This window comes from Lissotriton vulgaris, chromosome 7 (genome assembly GCF_964263255.1).
Source record: "Lissotriton vulgaris chromosome 7, aLisVul1.2, whole genome shotgun sequence".
NCBI lineage: Eukaryota > Metazoa > Chordata > Amphibia > Caudata > Salamandridae > Lissotriton > Lissotriton vulgaris.
This window is the reverse complement of record NC_141695.1, coordinates 344,270,526-344,294,206: the sequence shown is the minus strand read 5'-3', so window position 1 is coordinate 344,294,206 and position 23,681 is coordinate 344,270,526. Positions and strand designations below refer to the sequence as shown.

Sequence of the window (23,681 nt, the reverse complement as noted above, 5' to 3'; positions counted from 1 at the left end):
CCATGTGGTATTTAATTCTCGTAGACGAGGTAGTCCCAAAATTTGGACAATGTGCTCAAGACACTTCATCGCCAGTGGAGTTGTCTCCATGGAGAACTGGGTGTTGCTGGTGATTTGGCTTGCCATATCGCAGCAGTAGGAGAAAAAACAGTATCCCTGCAGCGAGTCCCAAAATGAGAGGCAGCCAACCAAACACTGAGTGCACTAAGTTTGGAAATATTCCTAGGACTGCTTGAAAAGGTGCTAACATTCCAGAAAATAAGGTTGTAAATACATGTACACTACCACACATATCAGACATGTTTAAGATACGACTTAACATTTCTGAGAAATGTACAGGGCAGTTTGTAGTTAAGAGGGCATGTATCTCGGCAGAAGTCCTTGCGACTTGTAGATCATAGGTCTCTTTGGCCGAGGTCAGTGGCACCGTTTTTTGCAAAAGAATGGCTTTCATTCTGCTTAAAGTATCAATTTGTATAGAAGAGATGTTCAGTGAAGGCTATAAAGGTGACTCCCGGTCTGTCTGTGTTTTAGGAAAAAATACTTGCATACATCAAGTGACCCTGGCTGACACAGTTACTAGATAGGGTAAACCTGGCAACATGCCACAGCAGCTGTGATCGTTCAACATGAGGTAACTTCCATTGGAAATTTGTCCAAAAGTTGAATCAATCACCGCAGCTGGTGAACCTTGGAGGTGGCAGGATAAGTTGGTAGAGGAACCATTGCAGGCCCGTGTAAATTAATACCCTGACAAAGGAGAGAACAGCTTAGTGCGTTTTTACAATTTTTACCACTAGGAAACACTTCTCTTCCCCCACTCCAACATCTGTGCGTGTACGGTAATTCCCAGGACGTCTTGATGTATTCTTTACCCAACCTTTCATATGTGCCTGCTGGTATATGTTTTAGGCAATACTGAAAATGGAAATTTGTAACAGGCAGAGTGATTGTTCCATGTATAATCCATTCAGTGGCTGGCTTTTCAGTGACTGTAAATGGCAATCTTTGTAGTTTTTCAATGCTCAGCTCTGTATAGTCTGCTCCCCTTTGTGCCAATTCAATCTGTTTATCAGTGAGATTGAATTCTGAAAACAGTGACGTAGTATTGATTAAACGGCAAGGCACATAGCCTGAACGTAGGTTTTGTAACGTCCAGCCTAATAGCATTATAGAACGTAATTGCGACTGACCTTGTTGCAACATGACCAAGTCCTGTTCCATGATGTCTATGGCAGAAGATACTATGCTGTCCAAAGAATATATCTTGGACGACAGAGTTGTTAACCCATTGTCAACCCCAGAGAGAGTGTTTTCTCTAAATTAATACAATCAATTTCTCGTATTCCTTCTGCAGTCTCTGCTTGTGTTCTCTTCCATGCTTCATTATAAGCAGCATAGATACCGGCATATATAAAACGTTTATGACGCGGTGTTCTTGGTCCTAGCAAGAATTCCCTAAGATCAGCGCCATCTTAAGTGTTGTTTAACATCCTTAAGTGTAGATCTATGTAGCCAATCATGGTAGTTTCCCTACACTGTATGTTGTTACTATTCCAGGATGCTGTCTCTGAACATATCTTGGATCTGGCCTAGTGAACGTGAAACCATGTGTCTTATTTAGGAATCTATCTTGACAGATGTTTGTGTCTGTGGGCCTTATTAACCATTTTTTCCATTCTGGATCTGTTCTGTTGTGATGCACAATAGTATGTACGTCGACCTCCCCCTCTGAAGTGTTATCACTAGCAGATGTAGGTGTAGGTATGGACGGATTGTTCAGGTCTTGGCTAACCCAAGACAAGACGTCTGTTGGACAGTGTCATTCAAAAACATAATTTGCTCAGGGATGAGACAGGCTCCAAACATAGCTTCTATCCCCTGTACCGGCCAATCTTTTGTGCCGCAGACAGTTTTCGTGTCAATTTTGTCTTTCCAAAAGTCAAAACCTAGTTTAGACAATGTAGCATAAAAGGTTGCAGAATAAATTTGTTTTGTATTGGTCAACATACTTTTCAATCCTGTATTGTTAATATTTTTAAAGTAAAATGATTCTGAATTGGATACATTAAACCTGAAAAGTATGGAAACTTATTGGCAAAAGTTTTTGAGCTACCCTTTTGTATTTGTAGTTAGACTTATAAGGCACTCAGCTACCCACATGGGGTCCCCCGGCGCCGCTTGAGGTGGCACTGAAAGCCCAACAACTATCACTGAGGGAAGAGCCAGGTTTTGAGATCTCTTCGAAATTTCATCCAAGATGGTTCAAGTTTCAGCGCGGCAGGGAGAGAATTCCACAGTTTAGGAGCCAGACAAGAGAAGGAGCGTCCGCCCATTCTCGTCAGTTTAAAACGTGGATTTCAAAAATTCCCTAGGGATGAAGATCTTAGGAGGCGAGGTGGAGAGTATTGTTGGACCAGAGACTGGAGGTACGCCGGAGCAGAACCCTGCTTGATCTTGTGCATGAAGCAGAGGGCCTTAAATTTAACTCGGCTTTCGATGCGAAGCCAGTGTAAGTCTTTTAGATAAGGGGAAATATAGGATCTCCAGGGGACATTACAAAGAAGGCGTGCGGCTGAGTTTTGGCCAAACGGGAGTTTCCTCTGGATTTCCACGGTAGCTCCAAGGTAAAGCACATTACCGTAGTCCAGGCGAGAGGTGACCAAAGCCTGGACTACAGTGCGCCTTGTCGAGTCCGGGAGCATCCAGAGGATTTTCCGGAGCCACCCTAAGATAGAAAAACAGGTGGCTGCCACTCTGACCACTTTGTGCCGCATAGAAAGCAAATCGTCCAAAACAAAGCCAAGGTTTCGCAGGGGTAACGGGCCCATTTCCGGAGGCCAATGTTGGGGGCCCCAGAGATGTTTATGCTTGCCCAGGATGACCACCTCCGTCTTATCGCCGTTCAATTTCAGGAGATTCGTCTGCATCCACTCTGCCACTCGGCTGAGTCCCTATTTGAGAGCAGATGGAGCACTAGGCTCAGCCGAGGAAAGGGAGAAGATAATTTGAGTGTCGTCTGCGTAGAAGTAGAGGGGGAGTCCAGCGTCTTTCACAATGGTTGCCAGGGGTCTCACATAGATGTTAAAGAGCATAGGGCTCAGTGAAGACCCCTGGGGTACCCCATGCGCAGACTAACGGACAGAGGAAGAGGAGTTAGAGAAAGCAACCTGAAATGATCGGCCGCTCAAGAAAGAGGACAGCCAGGCCAGCGCAGAGCCAGTCACCGAGCCACCTTTACTGCGTTCAAGAGGACAAGGTGCGAGACCGTATCAAATGCGGCGCTTAAGTCTAAAAGTATAAGAGCCGAGGTTTCGCCCTGATCGAGGCGAGAGCGTAGGCTCTCCGTAACCCCCAGAAGAGTGGTCTCCGTGGAGAAATGGGTGCGGAACCCAGATTGGGACGGATGCAAAAATCCTGTAATCTCCACGTTGGAGGTTTAGATGTGTGTTAATGTGTCTCTCCAAGATCTTTGAGAACATTGGCAACACAGAGATGGGGCGGTAGTTAGAAAACGTCTTAGGATCTGCGCCGGGTTTTTTCAGGAGTGGAACCACCATGGCTCTTTTCCATTCATCTGGGACGATGGATTCCCGTAATGAGGAATTAAGGAGCTCTTGAATGACCAAAAGTAGATCAGGCGATAGCTGTCTAAGAATGCCAATAGGGATTGGATCCAAGGGAGAGCCTGAGTTTACCTTGGCCATACAATCGCGTAGCGAGCTCTGATCTAACTGGGGCCACTCCATAACGTGTCATAAATAATGGAGATCCATGTGTTCCCGAAATGGGAGGATCCTGAGGTATCCCGGTGGGGGCGGACAAAAAGGAGTTATAAATTGTATCGACTTTAGATATAAAAAAGGCAGCGATTTCGTTACATTGAATTTCCCCCAATACCGGGGGTTAGGGGAGGTATTTGAGCCCGCCAGCTTATTCACCATTAAAAAGAGGGCTTTCGGCCGACTAGTGGCACTGTTGATGGACTCCGAAACATATAGGGCTTTCGCCTTTCTGCAGGCTCGATGGTACTGCCTGAGCGTTGAGCGATATTTCAGTTTATCACTTGGGGAGTATGATTATCTCCAGGTTCTCTCCTGATGTTTACATTTGGACTTCAGTTTTTTCAGGGCGTCTGTAAACCACGGGGCTGGAGGGAGATGTGTGATGAGACGTCTAGAGCATAGTGGCAGATGACGGTTAATGTTAGAGGATAGCCAGTGAAAAACTTCCTGATTCAAAGAAGTACACTTCAGCTTTGTGTCAGGGCGGCTAGCCGATAGTGAGGCGTTAAATGCGGGAATGTTAAGCTTGGCCCAGGCCCTGTAGCTACCCAAAGCGCCGGAAAAAGTCGCTTTCTTGGCACTCTCAGCAGCCAAGCTGAAATGAATAGCGAAGTGGTCTGACCAGTCAAGGGGGAGAGCGGGGACGCTACAGTCGAACGAGATGTTAGAAATGATGGGGTCAAGTAAGTGTCCAGCCTGGTGGGTTGGGCCTTGATTGCAAAGTATTAAGTTGATGGCCTCGCAGTCAGATAGAAGCATGCTCCTAACGCTGTTTTGGGTGTCTTCTAAATGAAGGTTTAAATCCCCCAAAATAGTGAAATTGGCTGACTTCAGAACAAATGGGGCTGCTTGCTCCGCAAATGTTGATAGCCACTGGGTAGGTTTGTTGGGGCAGCAATAAATCAACATACCTGATAGTGTCAATTGAGGGGACACTGCTAATTCGAACAGAGCGGCTTCGCAGTCAGGAAAAGGGAGAGCTTCTAGGTGACAGGAATGGATAGCCTTAAAAACGATCACTATCCCTCCACCTTTCCCAGTGCCTCTGTCTTGTCTAACAATAACATAGCCGGGGGGTAAGGCACTGGCCACATCCGGCCCAGAACTGGCATGAAGCCAGGTTTCTGTTAAGAACAGAGCACCTGGCTGGGCGGAGGTAAGGAGGTCGAAAATGTGATCTTTATTTTTTGACAGTGAGCGGCAGTTAATGCTCCAAAACTTGTAGGATTGAATTGATGGCGCTACATACTCAGTTTCATGGCTAAGAGCAAGGTGACAGTGGGGGCACATTGCCGGGACTTTCGCTGATAAGTCAAGGGGCGGACAAATGCGGGGGTTGCCTCCCATCCTGCGCAGCTCCTCGGCAGAGTATGAATCGGGGCAGCGAGTTTCTGACTCATCTAGGGCAGAGTTTCTGGCCGTAGGGCGCTGCAGAGCGCGGACGGGCTTGCCTCTGGCGCGCCTCTGGCGCGCCATCGGCACCCCCGCTGCGTGAGCACGCTGCACGTTTGCATCCGGTGGTTTAAATACCTGCCGGTCAGCGCGGGAGGGGCATCCTGGCAGAGTCCTTCCTCTATCCCGCAATTACAGCGAGAGAAGGGGAGGGCGCGCGAGTCTCAAGGGTGCAGTTCTCCCTAAAGTCTAAAAAGAAAGTCACAGGGATAGAGTATTGCCCTAGGACGGCGCAAGACTGCGGTTAAAAGGAAATGTGGAACAAAGTTCCAGTGAGTATAAAATGTTTTATTGTGCAAGTATGCGGAACACAGAAAGAAAAGTGATCTTAAAAACAGGCGTCGCCAACAGCATCAGCCGCAGCCCGTGGAGGGAGTTGCGGTGGGGCAGGCAGGTGGGGCGGGGGAGGGGCAAGGTGGAGGGAGATAAACACCGGAAATATGGATGATTACAGGTAAGTAAACAATTAAATTAATAAAACAAATTTTGTAGCGTGCCCTGCATCACATTTTGCGATGCAGGGCGTGCTACGAAATTTGTTTTATTAATTTAATTGTTTACTTACCTGCAATCATCCAGATTCTGGTGTTCATCACCCCCCACCCTACCCCTCCCCGCCCCGCTTGCCTGCCTGCCCCACCGCAACTCCCTCCACGGGCCACGGCTGGTTCCCATTAATTATACTTAAATACATTTCTAGGCATTGTCGATTTGTGCAATAAATGGTGACCATAATGATTATAACAATACATTTGTTCATAATCTGATTAACCTTCCAAGTATTCATGATTTGTAAAAACAGCAGACTTTTCTAAGTCTGACATCATATTATTAACAGTCTCTAAGCCCCAATCATCAGAAAAGGTATTAGATGAAACAAAGTTATTCAAGGAAATCTCGAACTGGTGTGGAATCTTCAACAGCTGCGCAGGGCCAAAAATGTCATAGTCAGTTCTGTTTAAGCTATACCCCCAGGTATAGGAACGGCTGTGATGTTCAATGATGACAAGTCTCTTTGTTCACAATGAGATGATGTGTGTGGTTTAACCCCTTGGCTGCGCCGCCCGTTTTGCGGCAGTGCGGCACTTCCGCAAAACGGGCGGGCCCGCATCGGCCATTGGCCGACGGCAGCACCAGCGAGATAGTGCTGCCGTCGGCCAATGTGCTGCAATCTCTATTGTAGTCTATGCAGTCAACAACAAGCATATGAATGTGAGCATTCATTCCTGGCCACCAGTACGTCTCTTTAACAGTCAATATTGTTTTTGAGATCCCTTGATGTATCAGACCCTCTTCCAAATGTGCTTCGTGTATCAAAGCTACTCTACGTTTCCTGTTTGGAATTACTCTATCCCCCACTCCTGGGATTCGAGCAAAAGGAACGGAGTTTGCATCAATTATATATGAGTATTTGAGAAGAAACTTATTAGGTAACGCTGCACCGCTGCCTTTGCTTGAAGCATTGACAGGTAGCATTATTTCACCGTCTATTTTAGTTTTTGAACGAGTGATTGCAGCTATGGAAGCCGGTTGCACAGCTGCCTTTACCGCTTCATCAGCCAATGAATTCCCTTCAATTTGAACGCCATCATGTTGATGACTCAGCGTATGTATCACATGAGTGTTTCATAGTACTTGTTGTAACTGAACTACTTGTTCCCAAAGCTGTTTATGCTTGATTGTGCCACCTTTTGCATCTTTGCAACTGTTTTGAATCCAGTTTTGCAAGTATTCATTGTAAGATTGAACACAATAATATGAATTGCACACTTTGAGTGTGGGGAATTTTGATCTGTATTTTCAAGTGCCATCTTGAATGTTTGTAGTTCAGCTCGCTGAGCTGTACAGTCTCCTAGAGATTGAGTTTTTGTGACAATTGGTCGGAATTTGACTTCGTGCCAGTGACCTCTAACGATCGCGCACCCCGCACTATAGGCTTGTTTACCCCCATAGCGGGTTGAGCTGATCCGTCAGTATAAATTATACATTCATAGTGCTCTAGAGGCAGAATTTCAGTAGGCAAGGACATTCTTGTTCGTATTGTAGAAATGCTTGTATCTTCAAATATGGGTCAAAAATGTATTCAACGTCTGTTGCAGCAAGAGAATTAACCTATTGTATCCATCTCGGATGTAAAGCTTTTGCATTTGGAATGCTCGCTTTTGTCACTGCCTTTAAGGCAGGTACAGGTGTAACAACCATAATGCGCTTACCTTGTGCGCAGGCTCTCTCTTTTGCTACTGCAGTTTGAACCGCTGTCAGAATTTTTTTTGTTGAAGTGAATTTCATTTCTGCTTGTGTGTACAAGTGTGATTTATAAGCTATTGGTACTTTTTCACCTTTGTTAAAAGTTAAGTACGTGAATCCGCATTGTCCTGGAATGATTCTGATCACATACGTTTACGCTTGTTTGCAAATGTGTAGTTGCTAACATATCTGTTTGCAGCGAACGCAAAATTTCTGTGTGTTTTTGTATCCAATTTACTGTTTTAAAATCAGGTTTGATTAATTCGTAGAGAGGTTTAACCCTTTCTGCGTCATTTGGAATGTAAGTTCTTCCGAAATTCAGGAAACCTAGAAACTACTGTAAGTTTTTCAGCATTTTTGGAGGTTGGAGCAGCGCACATTTCTCTAGAAAGTTTGCTGCCAGGCTTTTGCCTTCACTTGAAAGTTCATATCCTAGAAAGAGGACGATTTTTTAAAATTGAATTTGTACCCTTCAGAGGCGAATCCCAATACAATTGTATTCACCCTGTTCAAGTGCCTATCCAAGTCATCATCTGCCAGATAGATGCCATCGACGTATGACAATGCTTCGTCATCATAAGTTTGTAGTAACTCTGTTACCCTCACTGAGAATAACCCAGGACTATTCTTGAATCCCTGTGGGAGACGACAGAAGTGACGCTGTGTATGCATAATTGAGAAAGCGGTCAAATACCTACTTTCTGGTGCAATGTTTTGACAGAAGAAACCGTTAGAAATATCTAATGTGGTTTTATAGTTTTTTACGCACAATGTTATTCATTAATGCTGCAGTATGTGCATTTTGTACTGCAAAAGTTTTGCAACAAGAATTTAGATGTCTGTAATCCAATACTAGACGATATGTATTGTCTGGTTTGGAGACAGGAAACAAAGGATTGTTCATTGACGAGGTGCATTTTTCAATCACCCCCTGGTATTCAAGTTGATCTAATATCTCCCTGACCTGTTTTTTAGCTTCTTGCTTAACTGGGTACTGCCTTTGTGCAGTTATTCGATTTTTTTAACTGGATTGTATGGTGAGGAGAATCCTCATCCCATCCTACACGATGCAGAAGCCTGGTCTACTGCCCATTTCCTGACATAGGTATATTTTAAATGAATTGGAATGTGGTTGGAGAAGGCTGGCATAATGATTTCTTCACCATGTGGGCACTCCCTGACAAATTCTAGTGGCCAGTCTTGTTCAGCTAGAAGAATGTGATAACCCTTAGAGAGTCGCTCCCAAAAGAGTGCTCTTATCTTTCTTGGTATGCCTCCCTCCATCCGGAGTGTTATTTCATATAACTTGTGTGGCGAACTAACCCTGGCATCTGCAGTTTCAACTTGAATACATTCATTCAAGTCCACTGTCGCCAGATAATCCTTCAAGTTCTTGCGAGCTATGGTGACTTCTGCTGCGATGTCCAACATTGTCTGAGCCCATTCCCCGTTCTTGAGTTGTGTCCTCAAGATCCTCGGCAAGTCTGATTTTCAGACCTGCTACTTTCTTTTTGGTAAATTGAGGTTTCTTGCTTTTTTGAATGTGTTGATCGTATTTGGACTTCACGCGTTCGTCCTTGTGTTCTGACCGTCCTCTTCTTTCGGATTTCTGTGACGAAGTCTGAAAGGTACGAGAGGAACGTGTATCAGTAGCTTGATATCTATCAGGTTGTTGGACTTGGCCCATTTTCCCCAAAAATTATTTGCTTTTCGCCCCCCTATTTTAGGATGTCTCCCCCATGGTAGGAAAACTGTATGGGCCATGTGTGGTATGAGCTGACCTGTTTATGATGACAATGCAATGCAATGATGTGCAGTTATTAACTCCCATTATAGAAATGTACCCTGATGGAATGCTGTATTTAAAATGGATGCCATTGCTATGTGTTGTGCCACCTGACTGCAGTGGGTTAGGGGTCTAGTTGTTTGGCACCCAGCCATCCCAGCATTTGGAGGGAAAGCCTGGCACCCAGGATGCTCTACTCCTCCCCCTGAGCCAGTTAGAACTAGTTCCACTGAGAATTCCAGAAGCTTCTGGCACTGACTGGTAGGTGGGGTGAGGGGGATATAAAAAAGGGGGCTGTGCCACCATGTGCTGAGACAGAGCTGGGACAAGAACGTGAGGGGACCTGCTGCCAGGGGATACCACCACTTGGGCCTGTGTGCTGGACCCTGCACCTATCTAGAACCCCTCTGCGATTTTATTTGTATTCCCCTGGTGAGGGGAGTGTTGTGGAATCATTATTGCAGGTTGGACTGTAAGAGTCTGCATGACATATTGAACCAATTGTCCATACATTTTTATTAACTCTTTAAGTTGAGTTAGTAATTCCGCATCTGACATTTCATTAATGCAAGGATGTGGTGTATAGCTGGCTAAGACCGGCCATGTCGCTCCTGGTCTACCTAGTGGACCGAGCCTGGTGATGTGTTCTATATGTTTTAGGGCACCTTTAAACCAGAGCTCATGCTCCTGGTAAGTTAGTGGAATTTCAATATCCTCGAAAGGAATGTATTCCTCCGGTGGTTCATCTTCCTTGTAGAAGTGAAACACATGTGTTCTTGGATTTGCTTCAGGGAAGACTATCCACAAATAGAATAGAATACCTCTGTCTGGTGATATTCATGTGTCTATCACAAAAAAACTGCCCTATCACCTCTTGCTGATAGGCCACGTTTTATACGTTTTATAGTGATGATTTTCCTTAAATTCATAGGAATGCATATAGCATCCTTGTCGGTTTCATTGAAACCTGTTTGATTAAAAGCTAGTCTCATACACAAAGAAGGGGAGAGGGTCAACTGACTACTCTACCACCCCGAACCCCCTGGAATCTACATCTTACACACAAAGAGGGGTGGAGAGAAAACAACCACAAATGTAGGAAAAAGAACAATTGAAATTTGAAATTTAAACTTTATTGTTTAGCTAATTAAAACCATAACAATTTCATGGACAATACACAACCAATAATAAAATAAAAAGAAAGTTATTTTTTGTTTTAGGTGCTCATTAAAAAGAAGGAAAAGAAACAATCACATAAAAATTGGGAATGAACATAATAATAAAAACTGAATTGTTTTCCTCTTAATATGCAGATCATTGTAAAAGAAAAAGAGACAAGAGAATAAACCAATAACGTTTATAAACTTCCAATAGTTTTAAGGCGTTTCTCGAATACCAGCAGGGTATTTGGGGAGCAGTTGAGCCCAAACCTCCAATAATTGTGGATCTACATGTGCGTAGTCTCTTAATCTGAAAGGTATTCTTTAAAAAATATAAAGAAAAGTTCCACAGCGGATCTTACAGTAAGCACCTCTATTTTCCAATGTCCCTCTTATGTCCAATTTGAGCTGTTATGCTGGATGCTGTGCTGATAACCTCCAGGACCTGCTGCGGTTTTGGTCCTACTGGAAATCCAGACAGAGATTTATGAAACCAAACGGAGGCAGCACCAAGGATGAAGTAGCCAGGACAATGTAGTATCAAAAATAAATTCTTTTATTTTTCTCATATATAGGACAGCCAACGCGTTTCGCTCCCCAACCATGGGAGCTTCGTCAGGGCGAGAGTATTGATCAGAACTTGAATTGACCCCTGATCGAATCCGTCATGGGGACACCGTACTGATAGGAGGCTCTTGAGCAATTTTGGTGGCAGCTTATTATGGTCTGCACATATACTGTTCTCTGGATGCCAGAAATTGTACACTAACTTTGGAACATCATTGTCTTGGACCATTTGTGTCTTTTATATATAAAAAACCCTGACGTGGATAAAATACTATCCGGATAACGGATTTTTGATATAGGCATCTGTACTGGCTTAAGGATCCCATTGACGTCATTTTTCATCAATTCAAGTTCTGATCAATACTCTCGCCCTGACGAAGCTCCCATGGTTGGGGAGCGAAACGCGTTGGCTGTCCTATATATGAGAAAAATAAAAGAATTTATTTTTGATACTACATTGTCCTGGCTACTTCATCCTTGGTGCTGCCTTCTTTAAAAAATATGTCCGTTCCCTAATCAACATCTTGCAGTGACAGATTATATGAATTAAATCTTCTTTAGAACTGCCACAAAGACGGCAGATGACAGTTTCGTGCTGTTTCCAGGAGGGCTCCTCAGCTAAAGTTGGAAATTTGCCAAATCTCAGGGCCATCAGTTTTTTCTTGATCAAAATAGAATAGGTTGTATCCAAGTAGACTACTGGGGAAAGTGACTTCTAACTATTGCTCACGGCCCAGGAGTGGGAACGATAAGAAAAAAATTCTTTGTCCGTAATCAGTGAGTGAAATTTAGCCACTTTATTTAATGCACCAAATGGCAAGTTTTTATCCCAAAGATTTGCAGAGCATGTTACCTCCAATGCATGCGATAGGAATTTATTTGCTTCTGATTTTTTATGAGTTTTCAATTCCTGCCATAGAAAGGTATTAAGATTATTGTCAGTTGCTTTTTTCTTAATCTGGTACCAGACCTTGATGTATGAATATAGTCTTCCTAATGTTTCGTTTTTTAAGCCAAATTCCAGGCGCATTTGCGCTGGTGAAGCCATGATGGGTAATCGAAGCACCTTTTTATAAATTTTGGTTATTAAGTTGTTTATTAGGTCCGAATCCTTTCCGTGCATTGCTTCCCTTGCATATGTCAGGGTGGGAAGAACCTTATTCGCCATCACGGTTAAAAAAGGTTTTAATGAAGGACCTTCCAGTTTCTTCGACAGAGTGTTTAGCCCGAATATTAAGGCTCCTGCTCTTTGAGTCAGATATTTTTTTTGATCTATTAGGGCAAGCTTGTCGTCGATAAAGTATCCCAGATATTTGTAGTTTGATACCTTCTCCAACAGTTTTCCTTCTAACCAAATATTATGGTGTGTTACACGGCGGTTGGTTATTAGCAATGTTTTAGTTTAGATAGCATTTAGGGCCAGCTTATTTGCCAACAGGAAAACTGAGAGTTCTGTTATTAGTCTGGATAGACCAACCTTCGTTAAACTCATGAGAACAATATCATCAGCATATGCCAGATTGTGAGTTGTAAATCACCAAGTTTTGGAGGATGTGCATTACAGGTATTCAATCTCCCGGAAAGATCTGAGATAAAAAGGTTGAATAAATGAGGCGCAAGGACACACCCTTGTTTCAAGCCAATCGATGTGAAGAATTTTCTCGATAGCCGGGAACCATCCCCTAGTTTAACTTGAGTCCAAGTGTCGGAATAGAATAGCAACAGGTCCCTTAGGATACTCTCTCGTATAGACCATGCTCTTAATTTTGTCCATAGTAAGTTTCGGTCCACACTATCGAAGGCGGCTTGCACGTCTATGAAGCACAAGTTCAAGTCCTGTTTACTGTACAAGCATTTTTCCGCTATCATGTTGATGAATAAGATATTTGATGTTGTTCCTATCCCTTTTCTGAACCCTGTTTGATTAATAGGAATCAATTCTCTTTCGCCTGTCCAATTCACCAAGTCATTTAAAAGAAGCGATGCAAAGTATTTTGCCTCTACATCCTGCAGCGCTATAAATCGATAATTGATAGGGTTAGACCTTTCTCCACCTTTATATATTGGCATAATTATAGATCCTTGCCAGCTTTCCGGGACTTGGTTACAGATTTGCACGTCTGCAAACAGTTTCTCCAGACGTGAACCCCAGAATTCTGGAGCATATTTGTAAACCAGTTTCTGGAGCATATTTGTAAACTGTTTGTGGAATGCCATTAGGGCCTGGATCCCCATTAGATTTACCCTTTTTAATTATTTTTATTATCTCTTCTGCTGTAGGTCATAACTTAATGCATTGCAGGGATTACCGGTAGCTGGCTGGCTCCCTTGTTCTTTATCTGTTAATATTTTGTTATGATGTTTTGGGAAAAGTTCATTACCTGCATTTTTTATTGAGGTTTCAGTAAATTTTGTCCACAGACACGATGTCCATTCAGATTCCTGCACATTTGATGTAAGAACGTTACACAGTCTTATTAATTGATTTATGATTTTCCAAAATGTATTAGAGTTTGGGAGTTTTGTACTAAAAAGCAGTTTGGACCAAAAGCTCTCAGTGATCCTCTTTTTAAACTCCCAGACCTTTTTTTTATATAACTTTCTTTGTGCAAGAAAAGTGGCCAACTGACATGCACCTTTATCAGTTGACTGCAACTGCATGCGGGTTCTTCGTAGAAGCCTTTCGAAGGTCTTGTAGTTCTTTTGAAAGTTTTCTCTGGGACTCGTCTCCGCTGGTTTTCATGACAGGTAGCTTCATGTTAAGTTTTAACTTCTCCAGAAAGAGAGACCATGCTTGGATAGTATTCATTGGGGCATACCCTAGACCATTCAGCGTGTCCTTTATTATCGTAAATCACTCGATTTCACTTGGGTTGGACCAGTTTATGCGTTTTACATTAGATAAACTTAGATGACCTTCTAGAATATACGATGGTTGCATTCTATCCGTTTTAAAGTTGAATTTCGTGTGTTGCATAGCATGATCGCTCATCGGGGTGTATTCAATGTAAAAGCTAATTACTAAAGGGATTAATGAAAGACTAATAATTGTAAAGTCCAAGGTTGATTGGGCATGTGGACCATAATAAGTCTTACTTGCGGGTTGATCTTCCTCTGTCCTCCCATTCAGGACACGCATACCGAGATACTCTAGTTCCGTTACTAATTGAATCGCTAGATGATATCTTCAAAATCCAGCCCCACATTGTGTCTGTTGAGGAACACCCCAATGTATGTTATCAGCCATTAATATATCATCTTCCTCTGGGGTTATTATCAGATTAGAGTTGAAATCACCAGTTAATATAATATTTGATAATGGCTCTGTAGTGCGTAGGTCCGTTATTACGTTACACAGTATCGCATTTTTTATCTTTTTCACCTGAGATTTGAGTTGCGTATAATAAATAATCAGGATTGTCGGCTTGATGTTGTTAACATTTTGATCTGTTTTTTTAATTAGTTGAATACTTGGATCAGGAGATTTCAATTGTTCTGTGTTAAGTTTTAAAGATGTTGACACATATACTGAAAGGCCTCCAATGGCACGGCCGTAGATCTTACATTTTTCAGCAGCTACACTATAGTGTATAAAGCCAACAAGAGCAATTTCGTCTTGTAGCCAAGTTTCTTGTAGCGCGATTATGTCACATCCGCCTCATTCATCCAATGGCAATCCTTCCTCCAGCAATCTTTTTGCGCCTGCAATGTTCCATGATAACACATGTATGTCTTTACTTGCAGTTTGTTTCAGGTTATCTTTTTACGGTCAAATCTTTTGTTTTTCATTTAGCGCACTAGGAAGCTAATTCCAGTTAGTAAGTTGCGAGACCCCCGTTTTACCAACTTCAATTCCAGTGGCGGCTGGTGACATTTGATAGTGGTGAGGCATAAACACTGCACTGTAGCGAGCGAGCGCAGAGAGTGAGGCCGAACCACCTATGGGGGGTCGGGGGGTTCTCCCACGAGAACATTTTGAAAAAAGTGGGCAAATGGTGCATTCTCAAGCACAATGATTTGAGAAAGAGGTGGCTTGGCGAATACATCTCTGGGAGTAGCCACACAAGTCTCTTTGCACTTGCACAGATACATCTCTCTCCCTGCAATCATATAGGCACAGTCACCCTGCACTCATAGACCCATTACTCACCTTTCCCTGACACATCACTAAGCCAGAATTCACCCATCTACATCACTCACCCTGGCCTAACACAGGCACTCTGCTCACCCTGCACTCACACAGACATCACTAACCCTGGACTCACACAGGCACACTGCTCACCCTGCACTCACACAGACATCACTAACCCAGGACTCACGCAGGCACACTGCTCACCCTGCACTCATCACACAGACATCACTCACCCTGGACTCACACAGGCACACTGCTCACCCTGCACTCACAAAGACATCACTCACCCTGGACTCACACAGGCACACTGCTCACCCTGCACTCACACAGACATCACTCACCCTGGACTCACACAGGCACACTGCTCACCCTGCACTCACACAGACATCACTCACCCAGGCTAATTCTAATATGTGGTAACTCATTTTAGAGATGTTTATAAATAGTCACAAATTAGCATTTTCGTTTTCCCCTATGGACTTTGTACAATTTCTGTGGAAAAATATGCCATGTGGCGGAGACTCAAAGCACTGGAATGTCGAATTTGCTGCCTTGTACTGTCAAGCCACCTGCTAGTCGAGTGGTGTTTCATTAAACTCATGTGTAAGTAAGAATACATTATTAGTATGCTTAAATTGAGATTAGGCTGCATTTCAATAAACTGATGCGATAATGCGGTGTCCCACAAAGCAAGTAAAAGATTCGTAATTGAGCAGTTATGCTGCGACTTGGATGGATGGTGACACTTCACAAAATTATAAAAACCAAAGCTTAATCTATAAAACTTAGTAAATGCTCACTCACAGTGTCCGGCTTTGATGTCCCCAGTTTCTTCAGCCCGTCCAAAGGCAGCAGGTCGGCTGAGTCATTGTCCTTGTGCATAAACTAACTGCTGCACCAACTTCTTTATCCTCCTCTGAATTCCGACTGTCAGCACACGACCTGCTTTGCGTGTGCTGAGACTGCTGTCTCGATGGGAGACACAACTTGTCTGCAGGTGCGCTGAGTGTGCAGACAGCGCCGTGCCTCACTGAGGTGTAAAGGAGATGTCAGCTCGCGAGCCATGTGCAAAGAGCACAATCTTCCTGGGAGTCATGGGAGGCGTGGGCGGTGTCCTGGCTGTGCAGGATTACTGCGACTCACGAGGTGAGGCTGAGGGAGCTGTCAGACCGTGAGCCCGTGTGCAGAGTTTGCAGATTCACTGAAGACATGAAACGTGTCCGCCGGTGAGGTAGGTGTACTGTCACTGCTGTGCCTCACAGAGGTATTAAGGAACTGTCAGCCTGTGAGCAAGGTGTACGGTCAGTCAGTGCTGCGCCTCACAGAGGTATGAAGGAGCTTCTAGGCCCTGAGCTAGGTGTACTGACTGCGCTGTGCCTCCGAGTGTGGTAGGTGTACCAACAGGTGTAGCTGTGCCTCAAAGAAAGGTGTGAAGGAGCTGTGAACTAAACGTGCTGAGCCACAGAGTGATGTAGGTGTGCCTCACAGAGTGAACTAGGTGTATTGACAGTGCTGCTCCTCTCACAGAGGTATCCAAGGAACTGTCAGTCTGTGAGCTCAGCTAGGTGTACTGACTGTGCTGTTCCTCACAGAGAGGTATGTTGGAGTTGTGTACTGACCGGTCTGAGCCTCACGGAGTCACGGAGTGATGTAGGTGTGCAAACAGCGCTGTCGCTGTGCCTCTCAGAGGTACGAAAGAGTTGCCAGCCTCTGCGCAGTATGGGCGCGCGCGCTGCAGAGCAGCTCGTTAGCACTGTTGCTACTTTCTTCCTGATCTAGGCCTCCTTCCTCCCCGACTCGGAGTCCGACAGCATGCCCCTCTGCCCGAGTAGAACATGAACATCTCGGTGGCAGACCCCAGAGGGGCATACACTTACACAGTGCTCTCTTATCCAGTCTCTCAGTCTCAGCTTTTCTGACATTAACAACTCCTGTCCGGCCGCCCTCATTATAAAGCAGGTGACAGTCAGATACTAGGTCGAACCCTCGGATCCATCTGATCTCACCCAGCTCTACAGAGAGTTTAGGCGGGGGCGCAGGGAGTACAGTTTGGCTTTGGTTTTTTGTTGTTGTTAACTTCTCTAAGTGCCACATCGGGGCTTGCCGCCCTGTCGCTCATCTGGTGGCGGCATCCTCCTCAGACTGGTGGTCTTGCAGGGCAGCTTTCATGAGCTACTTACTGACACTCTTGCAGGCCAGCAATCTTCCGGGCCTCGCTGACCTGTGGCCGGGACACCCAGCGCTGGAGATGCGGGTTTCTGTGCAGCGCTCCTCGTGCCCGTGGTGGGCTTAGTTTAAATTCTTCTAGGGCACGCGCGGCGGTAACTCAGCCAATCCTGGCGCAGCATAACATCGCCACTGCGCCAGGATTGGTTAAAGAGCAGGGCTAAAAATGCCCATAATGAGACCCGGCTCCCCCGGGTCTCTGTCTGTATTCCTGCTAGAGGAGGAGGAGGAGGGAAGGGGCTACTGCGTGTGTGCGCATGCATGGGCAAGTCAAAAAAATGACTTGTCCTAAATGCGCACACACTGCTGCTGCCCTCCCTGCCACGCTGTTCTCTGCTGCCAGCCCACCACTCACTAGTCACTGCCGCAGGCCCGCCCCCCACACCCTCGGCGCTTCCGCGATCGCGATGATGTCACTAGTTAGTGACTTACTCCGACCGGTCCGACCTCAAAATAAATCATTGATTAATATGACTGTTGGGCCGGCGCTGCGTTCGTAATTTAAATTTTTGGTATGCGCAGTGTCAGTGACGTGACGGTCGTCCATGGGGCCCATGGCTAGTGGGGCAACGCCCCAACGCCCCCAATGGACGAACCGCCACTGTTCAATTCCTTTGCGTTATGTAGGATTGAGTAGACTGGCTTGTGTGGGTTTGAATGAGCTTTGAAATTTTTCCTAGTAAGTTGAACACAGCCAGGATTCTTCAGAGGAAACGGATAGCGTGGGGAAGTGGGCTGTGATAATTGAATACCCCATGTTTAGAAAAGGTCTGATCTCCCCAAGATTGCTTGAGCTATTACTGGCATTTTCCATGTGGTCAATGTGTGTTCATTTATTGTATCATTGGACCCTTTAAGGAATTGTACCTGTTCAAGATCAGTTGAGTTAATCTCTTTTAGATCCTCCAATTCGGCCATGAGTTTCAGGATATTGCTCCTATTCAATATGTCTTGGCTTGTACTCTGGAGTCCAAATAGTTTGGTGAAGCTCGTTGTTAGATTTTAAAGTATTTGTCCGGGACTCAATGCCAGCCTCCTCCTTTGCTTGTATCACATCTATGTTCATCACACAAAATTTTAGATTTCCCTGTGTCGAAGTACTAGATGTTTCTGAGGTCAATCGCTGAGGTTCAGAACGAACATTATCCGTGATTACTGGGACGTCCGGATCTAATACTGTTTGTGTAGAAGAGACTGACATTGCCTTTGCCCCGGCTTCACTACACAGTGACATTTGTGCTTGGCTGATTATACTATCTGGAGCCGCATTTTTACCTGCTTGATGATCATCAGCTTGCAATGTTTGAGGTAGTGATTTTGATATAATGCTGCTTAATTGCAATCGCCCCTCCTTATTGTCATTATCCGGGACTGGGACTCGCTCTACAGGAGATTTGTTCTTATCAGTAACTTTTAACTGGGTATATTCATTGCAGATTTTATTGCAGTTTTTGTCAGGATTAGTGATATACAAGTGATTCGTACATAACATCTCAATCTGCTGATTTTTTTCGGTGTGTAAGGGACTAATCACAGTGCCTGATAATTTGGATCCTATAGAGTCTTTGTTGGTCATCGACTTTCCTCTGTCAGACATATCGTCACTTACTATCATGTCAGAGCAACTTTCACTGGTGCAAACCTTTTTAGTTGTTCCTTGGTTTGGATATGAAAAGATGGAATACATTCCCTTACCTATGAGTGGGCCTGCTTCGTTTTTCTTATTTCTAGCTTTCCGCTCTTTTTTCCTTTGTCTCTTTATTAAAATTTGCTTTAATGGTTCATCAATTCTTGTTTCTATACCGGCTGTTACATTGGTGTCCTCCCTTGTTTTAGTCTTTCCGAGTGCCAAGCTGTCTTCCTTGTTGGATAACTCAATTGAAGGATTTTTATCAACCCGTGAATTTTGGACAAGTTTGGGGCTGTTCAGACTATCCGACTTCCGTTCCGCGTTGATAAATCTTTGGCTTAGAGTTAGTATCTGTTCTAGAATGATCAGAAGAGAACTTAGTTTATCCAAGACTGGTCCGCAAATGCAGGAGGATTGAGGTTGATATGTGTGTGCTTCTGCTCTATTTATTAGACTATTTAAATTGTCCAACTTTGTATTTATTCCTGCAATATAAGAGGCAATAATATTCATTAAATACATTTGAATGTCCAACTTATCAGATTGCATTATCAAAGTTGTTGTTGATGTTTGAAGTGCTTTTAAAAAAAGAGCAACTAGATTCATAGGCGCCGCATCATTAAGGACCATAGACCTGGGATCGTCTTTTGATGGATCGTTATGCCTTGTATTCACCGATGGTGAGTGGTCATCGCTGAGACCCATTGACCTATATAGGTTCTCTATGTGACGCGAGCTGGCCAATCGCTTGTCCTCTTCGTTACACCCCTTTGAAACTTCTACAACAGCCTCTTCATTGTCTGGGTTGAGCTCAGCCAAATCGTCCTCCCCTTTACTTTTGTCTATTGATTGGCTTGGGTTTGGACAGAAGAAGGCCAGCTCATCAGAGCTTAATTCCATTGGTGGCATATGGTCATGGTCCAGATTTCCTGTTGAATCAGTTGTAACTGAGCTTAGATTGTAAATTATTGGATTTATTGGAAGCTGTGGGTTTGTAGATATGGTGTTAATTTCCTCGGGGGTGGTATGTACTATTGCTGATGTAATTATCCCACATTTTTTCCCCCAAAGGCCTTTTATGTTTTCAGTATTTCCCAGTTGTTCTGACCGTTTAAAAGGCTCACAGGTTTCAATTGATTGAGGACTTTGTCTTCCTGGGACAGATATATTGTAGAAGATGCTTCATCCGTCTGAACCGTGGCTGCCGGGTTTTTCATGGCATTGGGGGCAAATGGAGATGACAAACCCAAAACTCCCTCCGTTGAAGAAAACAATACTGCTCCAGGATCTTTCAGTAACTGGAATCGTGAGATCGTCGAGTTCTTATTTGAGATGGACTTTTCAAATAGGGAAGCAATTGGTGATATTAAAGGATTTTGCAATGTACTGCTTGCCTTGTTTGCATTCATTTTATCAACTCTTTTCCGTTTGAGTACCCCCCTTGAGACTAGTATCTTGTCACCTGGTGCCTTTCTCACTTTACCAGACCTCATGGTGAAACCAGATAGTGCTGATGCACCTGATGACTTCTAGCCTTAAACCAAGCTTAATAATCAGTAATTGAGAATGAGTGGTGCCCCCTGCTGTAGTCCTTTTTCAACCCGCAAAACGTCTTCACAGAGAAAGGGCTGTTTCAACAGCTCCTGCTCCTGCTCCTCTCTCAAAGCAGTAAATAGCGGACTGCAAGCACGCTAGCACTCAGCGCACTTAACTCGACTTTATAGGCCGCCAGCAGGGTCACCTTTTTCAAGGTCTTTTCGGGGCACGGGGTACGGGAGCCGGGCCCGAACCTCTTTCTATTATGCAGGGGGGTGCTGAGGTAAACAAAGACCTGCTACACAATGGATGCTGCTGCCCACCAGTCGCAGATGCAAGGACCGTCAGCTAGGCGATGAAACAGGGATGAGGCTGCGCCCTCCAGCAACTCCAGCCTCAACAGCTTCTACAGCTCTGCAACCTCTCCCCCCCACTCGCACTCTCTCAGCTATCAGCTCCGTCGACAGCTCACCGGTCAACAGCTGGCCCCTCCCACAGCTCGTAGCTCGTAGCGCCCTGGCAACCACTTCGTGCTCCGCCGGTCCCAGCTGAGCTCCGCCGAACGCCAAACACTGCCGAAAACTCACGAAACACAAGCACGGCACCAGGTGAGGGGGGATGGCCGGCCCAGGGCTTCAGTGGCGGTCTTCAGTGGCAGTGCGGCGGTAACGGAGGCGGTGGCGGCTCTCGCTGCAAATCAGGGAACAGCCCACTCGCTGCTCGCAGCTCTCCGCCTGCAGCAGTCGTCCGTAGTCCATAGTCCGTGCACCAGAATGCCACGGTCTGGTGCCGCTCTCTGCTGCACTCTGCCGGGTAAAAAACAGGCTGCAGTGCTAAGACGCCAAGGAACCGAAACCAGTGACACAATAGAGTTATTTTGAAAAACTGCCCTCACTCACACACAAATGTGTGTGACATGCTTCATCATCGGGTCTGCTTACAAAACGCCCTGGCGTAGCCAGGCACTGGCGGAGCATAGGGGAGGGGAAACATAAAACACAAAGACTAAGACAAAATCAAGAGTGACAACAGTGTACACAACATAAAGAATTAGCCCAAGACTGGGTACAGAGATAGAACAAAGTGCAGTCAGATTAGTGATCTGAAAACTGGTTCAAGGTTACTTGAAATACCTTTATTCATAGGCACCTTTGATCTTCCTTGAAGATGAGACTTTCAGACGCGATTGGGCACTAGTGGACTCGCGACTGATTAGTCTTAATTATTAGTACTGCTAAAAGACTAGCCGATGCTTTACTGATTGAAATTCAATCTTCAGAATCAGGATTGAGGACGAAGATAGTGATGGCGACTTTTGATCATAAATTAGATCAAGTGAATACGGAACTCACTGAATACAGGGACTACCTCATGAATTCAAAAATATCGAAGCTGATGAAGGATTTAACCCCTTCCATGCTGATGACAGAACGGTTCCGTCATCAGCATCGGTTGAGCTGTGCTGATGACGGAACCGTTCCGTCATGACTCCGCCCGCGCAAGGCGGAGTCAGCAAAGGTGGGGAATACGCCCCGCACGCAAGGGGTTAAAGAACTTCTCTAGAGAAAAGGTCTATCCTTATACATCAGAAGAATATGGCCGACAAAATATACAGGAGAATGTGAAGGGTAATCAACAAGGTAGACCTAGACCCTTCACCACAAGCAGTTCTAGTGAAGGGAGTGACAATGAATACCCACAGAGAAGGAGGGGCAGGGGACGTGGAAACTGGTGGGGGCCGAGACCACCAATGTTTCACCAACCTTTTCCCCATTACCAGAACCAAGGGTACAATTGGCCACCGATGGGTTACCCCCCACAACCTCCCTTTCACAATACCGTATTTGAGGATCCCAGATTCCAAGCTCCTAGTTTTTAAACTACACAGTTCCAAAACTTTCAGGGACCTTTTTTAGGGAGAGGCCTGGGAAAAGGCAGGGGCAAACACAAAGGCCAGCAGCGGGTCACGTGGGACAATCAGGACCAAGAAATAACACGACGAGTGACCAGGAGCATGGCCTCGAGCAGCGCCCCCGGGACAAGCAGAGACCATCTCTAGTGGTAAATCTAACCTCTATTGCCCTCTCCCCAACCCAGGAACAACTCCTTAACAAGGGACTGGGCTTTGTCCCTACGAATCGCCTTGATATTTTTCAGCTGCGTCAAGACCTTGCAATTTTCTTCCGTAACTTGCGGCTTAAAGCCTTTTAATATCTTCAGAGTCGTGGAAACAATAGATTAGTATTTCACTCAGTCAATTGTGCATGCTTCGTTTCTACAGAGGGTGCACAGAAATAGAGAGGCGGGCGTTTCAATAAAAGGTTTATTGAACAGTATTCTTTCTCATGCAAGAGAGGTGAACTGCTACAATCGTTAGGCAGAATGCAAAGTGTAATGCGTACAGCGAGAATAGTATTACAAAATAGTACTGTAATAGCATTGTATGGTTTCAAAGCTATATCAAAATACATACATAAATAACACAGGCTAAAATACTCAACTGGTGCTTCTGAAATACGCCTACCCCAATGTACCTAACCTAGGTCTAGTATGAGGAAAGAAGTAAGTATTGTTTAGCATAAGTTTTAGTTCTGCCAAGAATTGCCAAAGGTTTCTCTAGGTTTTAATCAGCTCCATACCTTAGAATAAAGGAGGTCTGGTATCTCTGTCTCAGGACTCGATTTCCCAACACCCTGCAAGGGGAGTCAGAAACACTGGAGCTGGATTTCTCGGCAGAGGAGGGCAGCTTCCTGATCAGTGTGTCTGCTTCGAGAGTCGGCTTCCTTTATCACTTGCTGTAGCGAGCTGCGTCGGGCAAGTAGGTCGTCGAACTGCACCGAACCACCGTACTTTGCTATAGCAAGTGAAGGTATATTTATACCTTGAAGGTGTTTAGGAATGCCATGTTTGACGTAGAGTCGGGCATATGAACGTCATGAATGAACCCCTAGGGAATAGTTGTTCATTGGAAAGTAACTGAGTTCTTGGAGAAATCAATATTCAAGCAAGGGGAAGTCCCTAACAGCTTTGCCTGTTTTTTTCAAGAAATCATTGTGACGTTTGGTGAACGGATGGAAGTAGCCATGCCTGTATTTGGGTAGCATGGGCTATGCCTAAATAAGGACTTGATTTCTATGCCTATATAAGGGCAATGTGGATT

General features: G+C 44.8%; 1 protein-coding gene across 1 annotated transcript in view; it reads left to right on the top strand.

Moving 5' to 3' along the window:
* The window catches only part of LOC147701551 (excitatory amino acid transporter 2-like), an 856,834-nt gene that overhangs the window by 117,061 nt on the left and 716,092 nt on the right, over window positions 1-23,681 (top strand). The window lies entirely within an intron of this gene.